This window comes from Oncorhynchus gorbuscha, linkage group LG17, assembly GCF_021184085.1.
Source record: "Oncorhynchus gorbuscha isolate QuinsamMale2020 ecotype Even-year linkage group LG17, OgorEven_v1.0, whole genome shotgun sequence".
Classification (NCBI taxonomy): Eukaryota; Metazoa; Chordata; class Actinopteri; order Salmoniformes; family Salmonidae; genus Oncorhynchus; species Oncorhynchus gorbuscha.
In genome coordinates, this window is record NC_060189.1 from 45955809 (window position 1) to 45964548 (window position 8740).

Here is an 8740-nt window from a genome sequence, read left to right on the forward strand (position 1 = left end):
TCCATACAGTTTTCTGTTTCCAAAACTATAATCTATAACAATCAGAGTTAGTTAATCTCATACAGATGTTACTTTAATAAGAGAATACAGATCCTGGAAAATACGCTGTCAATATCACAACAAAAAAAACAGGCAAATGCAAAGTAGGCATGCTGCAAGACTAAAAGCCACCAAAACCAAGTACGTCATCATTTTATAGATTGGAAAAACAAAAATGGAGGACATAATTGACAAAAACTTTAACAGTCTCTGGCAAAAACTGGCATTGCGTAAGGACTAAGACTCCTCTTACTTAGATCTAGTACCTTTGATTGCATCCTGGAAGGCCATGTCGAGTGCGCCTACCCCCTCATACAAAAAATTATTAGGAAATGCACCATGTGTAGAATGCGAGCACAGCTTAGAAAAATACATGGTGAAGTTAACGAACCAAAAAACATAGCACAACGAAAACAGAAGGGTTTTACTGGATAGTACTTTTATTTTGGTGCCTGCAATCTGAACGCTGTGTGTTACAGGGAAGACATCTTCCTCCCTCATGTGGTACCCTTCCTACAAGCTCATCCTGACATGAACCTCCAGCATGTCAATGCCATGTATTCATATATTATATTATTATTAATGCGAGTGTAGCGAAATGCTTGCATCGGCATGTGTGGGTTCGATTACAGGCTCAAAATGGCCAGAAACAAAGCACTTTTTTCTGAAAGTCGTCAGTCTATTCTTGTTCTGAGAAATTAAGGCTATTCCATGCAAGAAATTTCCAAAAAACTGAAGATCTCGTACAACGCTGTGTGCTACTCCCTTCACAGAACAGCTCAAACCAGAATACAAAGAGGAGTGGGAGGCCCCGGTGCACAACTGAGCAAGAGGACAAGTGCATTAGAGTGTCTAGTTTGAGAAACAGACGCCGCACAACTCCTCAACTGGAAGTACCATTAAATAGTACCCACATTTCCACAACCTTCAGTGTTACCTTTCAAATGGTACCAAGAATATGCATATCCTTGCTACATGCATAGATTTGGGTATGTCATTTTAGGCGAAAATTGAAAAAAAAGATCTGTCCCTTTTTTTCAATTTGTGGAATTTGTTTTCAATTTGTGGAAATGTGAAAGGAATACAGGAGAATATAACACAATAGATCCGGTAAAAGATCATACAAAGATTTTTAAAAAACATTATTTTTTTTTTTTTTGTATCATCATCTTTGAAATGCAAGAGAGTGACCATAATGTATTATTCCAGCCTAGGTGCAATTTAGATGTTTGCCAGTAGATGGCAGGTTAATGGATAGAGGGCAGGTCGGGGAGAAATGACCCCTTTCTCCACAATAAGAGCAGAGGCCCATATTCCTCCTTCTCCTACACCTTGGGCAAATGTGCAGAGCCCACCTCCATCGGCTCTGGCCACGTAGCAGGTGTAGCCATGGGCTCCGGATTTCATGCTGGTCTTCGACAGGACCGCAGAAGGTTGTCCAAACAAATAACCACGCTGATGAGCTGGTTGAGTGACAGGTTGTCATCACGGCAGGCTTTCTCCATCTGTACCTCCTCCCGCAGTCCGCTGCGGAACACGGTAACCAGAGCTGACTCGTTTCATCCGGTGGAGGCTTCGTCCAGAACTCCAAAGCGAACTCCGAGGAGGTCGTTGATCCCTGATCCTCTCGGCCCTCCACAGGTTGATCAAACACCGAGCAGAAGAGAAGGGTGAAGCGCTCGTAGGACATGACCTCGGGTCCTCCTGTTTCCCAGACCGCAGCACCACAGTCCAGGGCCCGTCTGGTCAGTGCCGAGATGGCAACCCTGTCTCTCCTGGAGGCAGCCTCGGCATAGCTAGTGAGGTACAGGTCACAGTGCAGAAAGAAGCCCTTGCATCTCGCTGGTGCGCCATCAAAGGGACAGGGGTATTCCGCGGACCGGCTCAGATGGGACGGAGGCTGGTAGTGGTGTGGGGACTGGTGCCGGAACCGGTGCTGGAGACTGGAGGGACTGCACATTCCCCTCCAAACGCAGAATGGTTGCCAGCACACTGTCCATGGCACTGCCGAGTCTGGAGAGACAGTCACTCTTGATGCTGGACTGTCTCTACGATGGTCGACAGCTCAGTCTTTCCTGCTGTCTCCATTTAGTAAGTTGGTTATTCTGTCACGCTGTAAAATGATAGGAGACAAGCGCAGGAATACGTAATAAGGGTTTTTATTTTCTCCACCCAAACAAAAGAACAAGGTGTAAACCTCTCAATAATACACGGTACAAGTGCACAATAACACGTAGCATGGAAGCCGATATAACAGCACAGGTGCTCACAAGACCAACGGAAATGCTAACAATAACCGACAAGGACAATGGGGAACAGAGGGCACATATATACACATACTAATCCGGGGGAATGGGAATCAGGTGTACGTAATGAGACAAGACAGTCCAGGGTTGGTGATAATGAATCCAGTTCAGTGACGCCTATAAGGCCGGTGACGTAGACCTCCAGAGCTGGTGAACGGAATGAGCAGCAGTACTAGGGGGATCCGTGACAACACCATAGAGACAAACTCAGTCAAGCCCCTACACCTCTCCCTCATGTTATCAAAGCTAGAAGGAAAGGAGGCGGGTGTCAAGATTTTAAATATACCCTATGAGTAACAGGAGCTGTTGTGCTTCCACATGCAGAATTTGGCCGTGTTCGAGAGCATCAAAACCGTGATGTATCATGGGTAAATTGTGACTGACTGATCTATAAATAATAATGAGTTGTTAGTTATGATGTAAGGTGATTTGTAGATCAGTCAGTCGGCAGTTGCATGCACTGGCGGCTGCCTTCCTTTTGCTTTCCCCCTTCACAGAACTGACCAGACAGTATAGGTGAAACCAAAGCAATATGGCGGAAACTAGGTGGTGCTATTGCATAATACCCCCCTAGCTGTATCAAGGTTGTGATGACAAGTGAACGAGAGCGGAGGGGAGTGGGCATAGTTTTGGAATGGAATGAGGCCTGTTTCTAACCCCATGCCCCTCAGTTTGATGTTAGGTTAGAGGCACCAGGGGACAATCATTCCTTGTTACGAGGCTGTGCCTGTGCCTCATCTGCATATCCTGTTTACTTTCATTTATTGTGGTGTCATGACGTAACCTGGGGAGAGGATCATAGCCCCCTCCCCCTCTCTCGCCACAGTTTTATGACTTTACGACAGGTCATAAATACCTGGTAGAAACTGCCATGCAGTATTTAGGGAGAGCGAGAACAAAGACCTTATTTTGTTCAAAACTCCTATATCCCCAAAATGGGAGAACTAAACCATATTTATATTTTTGAGAATGTGGGAATGGTCCATGGACACTTAAGGGACAGTTATGACTGTTCCTAGGCCGTCATTGAAAATAAGAATTTGTTCTTAACTGACTTTCCTAGTAAAATAAAGGTAAAATTCAATTAAATAAAAAATGACAAGTGTGTTTCATTTGGTGATCTCATGGAGGACAGGAAACACACATAACTGTATCACTTAAAGTGTACATTTCCCAGCTGTCAGGTTTACATCTAAATATTGTGAAACGTATGTGCTTAAACATGAAACTATTTGTGAAAAGATGTAATGTGATGTTAACCTTCTAAATGAGAGTATGGGTTTTCATATAAAGTTAACCAAATCAATGGCCACGCCCACATGAGCATAGACATTAAATCGGCATCATGGAACCTCCCTTTTCTACTCAGAGTATAAGATCACCCATGACCAGATTTACATTTCATGCCAAAGAGACCCATAGTAAGCCGGGTTTCTCGATTGGTTAAGAACTCAGAAAAAGCTGGGACATCGTCCCCACATTGGAATGGCTACAATTCTATAGGCCACAGAGACCATACAGCTGTAGTTTTGGCTACACGGCTGGAAATATTTAAACTCTGAGACTATTGATCACTAAGAGCAAGGAGTCTGCAGATAGAAATGACGTAAATCTAGAGTGAGAAAACAGACAACCGCTGACGCATCTATTCTGTGACAACATTTCCGAATGGTACTCTGAAGTATCCATTCTAACCACCAACAATCACGAAAGACATTGTGACTTCTGAGAAAGTTAACCAGAGACTCTGATGAACTCTACAAGACGATTGAGTGTTTAACGGAGAGACAACAATGACATACAGGCGTAAATATGTACATTGCAATTTATTCTCGAATGAGCGGCCGTTCATGTGCAAAGCATTAGCATTCTATGAATATAATTATAGACTGTGTGTAGTGAATCCATTTTGTCTTTCCCCACCCCTTTCATTTGTTTATCAAGCCGTCATATTGGCTTAGCCCACTAGAGACTTTTCTATCATTGTTAGTAACCAATATCTATTGTTTGTTTGTTCTGTCATTTTGTGTGATTATTTAGTTAGTTCGTAAATAAATAATTAAGCCAATTTGTATATCGCTGATTCATGATTTTGGCTAGGGTTTGTGCAGATATCCAAGGGTTTGCGACGTTCAGTAACGCGAATTGAGGTAATAATAATAATTAATTCATAGAACACTAATTGATCAGATATTAAAGAATTATAACTTTGTAATCTCAGCGTTTTCCGTGGTGCCCCTGACTTCCTAATTAATCAATGTTTACATGATAAGTTTAATGTAATAATTAAACCTAGATAACTGATTTGATATAAATAAGTCTTCACATTTAATGATAGTCACAGACACGACAGTGGTTTCGGAAAAATAAGAGGTGTGTGTGTGTGTGTGTGTGTGTGTGTGTGTGTGTGTGTGTGTGTGTGCGTGTGCGTGTGTGTGTGTGTGTGTGTGTGTGTGTGTGTGTGTGTGTGTGTGTGTGTGTGTGTGTGTGTGTGTGTGTGTGTGTGTGTGTGTGTGTGTGTGTGCGTGTTCACAAATTCTTAACAGGGCATTCTTAGCATCTTTATAAGCACTACATAAATGCCTCAGAAATCTTGTTTTGGAAAACAGATGAGGGATGGGGCTGTAGAAATGCAGCCACTCTCAATTTCATAGACAGAGCTAGCATCGACCATCCTGAGATCCAAATGATAGTTTCATCCTTTTTTAAAAAGTTAAACAGTGCTTGATTGCAATTAGGCCTACATTGTTTACAAACAATGGTGTAAAACAAGCTATAGGGTAGACAGTTAGACAGTTAAACTAAAGTCATGAGACATTTATAAGCTGTATTCTTCAAGGATCAATGGCTATATAACATGAATTAAAAAGCATCATTAATGTCTTATTTCTCCATTAGGCCTACTGATTCATTACTGACCTCTGGGCACCAGTCAATGATTGAAAGGTCAGAGGAAGACAGATCAACAAAGGAGCTACAACAGTAAAGCATCCATTCAGAAATCGTGCCAGTGAACATCAATGTTTTATATTTGAATAATGGTTATTCTGCAGAAATGTGTGTTTGATGTCCACTGTCCCAGATAATGTTTTTGGTATTTCGGGTGAAGACGTTTGAATACCACTGTTGTACAAATTGTGATTTTTTTTCAGCAAGTTTATCACCAAGTTAATATACAGTCAGGTCAATCACAAAGTCCATACATACTGTATAAGATGAGAAAAACATATACCATTGTTGACGCATTGGATTTGGGTGAGTCTCAGTCCTTGCAGTGAGTTCCACGATAGAACCTATCGGACAACCTTCCTGGTTCTCTCTATTAAGAGTTTGCAGCTGTTGGAAATCGTGGGTGGAGCATTGATAACATTCAGCTGTCAAAAAATATTTTAAGTCCAATGTATTTGCAGCTACCACATAAGGCCGGTTTGGTTTGGGGCCAACTGATCTATTTCATGCTCCTTTCCAATCAATCATAATGTCTGAAAATAAGAGCAGAAAGATATTGACCTATTCGGGAGTGGTATTTATAAAGCATCATGTAGCTGTTTCGGCTTCTAGTAGCCTAGCAATTATGTTAATTTGTTAGAGACATTGATGCTATGCATTTCTGATTTAAATCAGCTACCTTGCCCATGAATTAACAAATGCACATCTTCCCTTTCTTTAGAAAATCTTTCCTTCCGAAATGTATTTATTTATTAGGTATTTATTTAGAAAGTATAGAACGAAAGAAAGAAAGATCTGGATAGAAGTTTTCGCTGTATTCTAGGGAAATTAGCTGTTGTTCTAGGAAAGGTGACGCACATTACATGTCCTTAACTGCATTTTGGGCATACGGTAGCTGATGCGACAATTCTCTTGAAAATACGAGGCAGCTAGCGTTGAACCACTTTAACATACTTCTGAAATAGTTTTTTAATTAGGAGTTAAATTAGGACCTAATATTTTTTCCAAAAGAGTACTATGCAGTCATCGAGTGCCTGTGCTGTGCGGCACTGAGGCTTAGTCCCGTGCACGGCTGATAAAAATAGGCGTCTTCCATTCCGTTATCTTGTCTTTCCTATTTGTTACATATGCAAGTGTTTAAGGCAACACTATAGATTTTTATTTTTACGTTTTTGTATCTAATAGACTGCATGGGCGCATCAAATATTTACTAGAAAATACAGTAACACGTTGTGCGTAAATCGCTGTGCGTGATTTATTGTAATTTGGCACGAGAGATCCTGTTCACGCGCATTCCATGAGGGTCGTTAAATCCACATAGTCATTCGTCTCTCTCTCTCTCTCTCTCTCTCTCTCTCTCTCTCTCTCTCTCTCTCTCTCTCTCTCTCTCTCTCTCTCTCTCTCTCTCTCTCTCTCTCAACCGCGCAATTGATTGTGCACGGCTACGTTATCAAAGAGAGTAGCATCAAGTAGATTAGCATGTAGACCTAAAATCGCACTCTGTGACGAAGGTTTGACCCCAGCCTTTGCCAATGTAGCTGACATGTCATCCGAAATGTCACTCGAGCGTTAAACAGACAACTGTCGTCGAGTGAAGCCGTGAAGAGCAACAACTCCATGTGCTGATTACGGACGTCGGAATATACAACAGAGTGCACTGGGGATTTCGAGGGCGACTAGACTGACCCCCTCTCACTCTCCCTCCCTCATTCCAGTCTCTCCCTCGCGCAGAGTTTTCCGTCCTGTGACAGGATAACATCGCTAACAAAGAGCATTTTCTGGCAGTAAGAAACTGCACAAATGGAAGCAGTTGAGAAAACTCTCACTTACCGAGACGACACCGGACCTTATAGAAAGCTGCTCCATGGAAATGAAGACAAAAACCAGTGCAACACTAAGGCAAAAAGTGACGAATCCAATTATGTTGATTTGGATGATTTACTTGATATCAATTCAGAGTGCACAAAAACTGTTAAAGTGACTTTCACCGGTGACGGTAACCAGCTTGCAGTTTTCAAATGCAACAGTGATACGTCCGGAGAGAGGAGCCCCGGGGTTCGCGAGATTGATGACAATGTGGATCAAATCTATGAGGAAACATCGAAGGACAGGTGGGCAGATAGGCCTGTCTCGGAAGATCCCCCCATGGACACTTATTTGACAGAATTTAACAGCAATGTGGACTTGGGGAATAACAATACGACAGAACCCCAGAGCGAAATTGTGCCTCGTGATTATAATGTCCCAAGCGAGTGTGAGGAGTTACAATACACAGACATGTATTTGAACAGTAAAACCGAATCGGACGACGGTGAGAGCGTAGTATTGTCAGACCATTGTGCGCCTGATACGGTGATAGACGAATCGCACTACATTACAACGCACGAAATCCAACTGACAGAGCATGACCATGATGTCGATTATGATTTTGGACGGGGAAACTGTTGGGATATTGAGGACGATAATCTGGTTTATTCATTTGTGGATTATGCCTCTTTTGAAAGCGATGAAACAACGGAGGAAACTTTGATAGGCCTAGTGGATGGTAGGAGCCAGGCGAAAGTAAAAAGCAGCAAGGCGCAATGTAATGTGCACCAACGTGTTTCTGGTTGTGCAGTTGTCAGCACTGAGAGTGAGTTTTGTGACTCTGACAAATGCCCCAGCTCAGATGAAAGCATTTGTAAAAAACAAAACAGTAGTGGGAATTCGGCGGGGCAAATTCACCTGTCAATCAAGACGTCATCAAGAGCAATAAACGACTCTAACAATATCATTGAGAATGAAAACATTTGTTATAATACCAAGCACATGGGAAACAGGAGTCACTTCTTTTTTACAAGCACTGACGCCAGAGCGGAAGCCTTGTGCGATAGATCCCAATATTTTATCCCAGCCCCGGGACGTCAACACTTTGCAACTAAATTAAGAGGGAAAGATGTTAACGAATATTCCAGCGGTGCGTCAAGTTCGATTAGTGAACTGGACGACGCTGATAAAGAAGTGCGTAATTTAACCGCCAAATCATTTAGGAGTTTAGCATGTCCCTATTTCGATGCTATAAATTTGAGCACTTCAAGTGAGTCTTCAATGTCAGAAAATGGGCTTGGCTTAAACAAGTGGTCAGCTTTCGTTGACCTTAAATATGGTAATATGTCACATGGCAGAGAGCAAAATCTAATCGCCCATAAGAGTGCAACTGCAACTTTTGAAATGAGCAAGAACGCAGACTATAAGAGTATACATGGTATTGCCATAAGCAATAAGAAAGTACCCCAAACCAAGATGTTTTCTTTGAATACAAAAATATCTAGTCCACAACATGCATCTTCCTCTACCCAAAACGTAGAGCTTACAGGCCCATTTGAACCAGGCAGTGAGGTTATCACTTTGACAAAGACATTGAATTTTCTCTGTAATGTTGAAGCGGGGTCACCTGAACCCGGGAA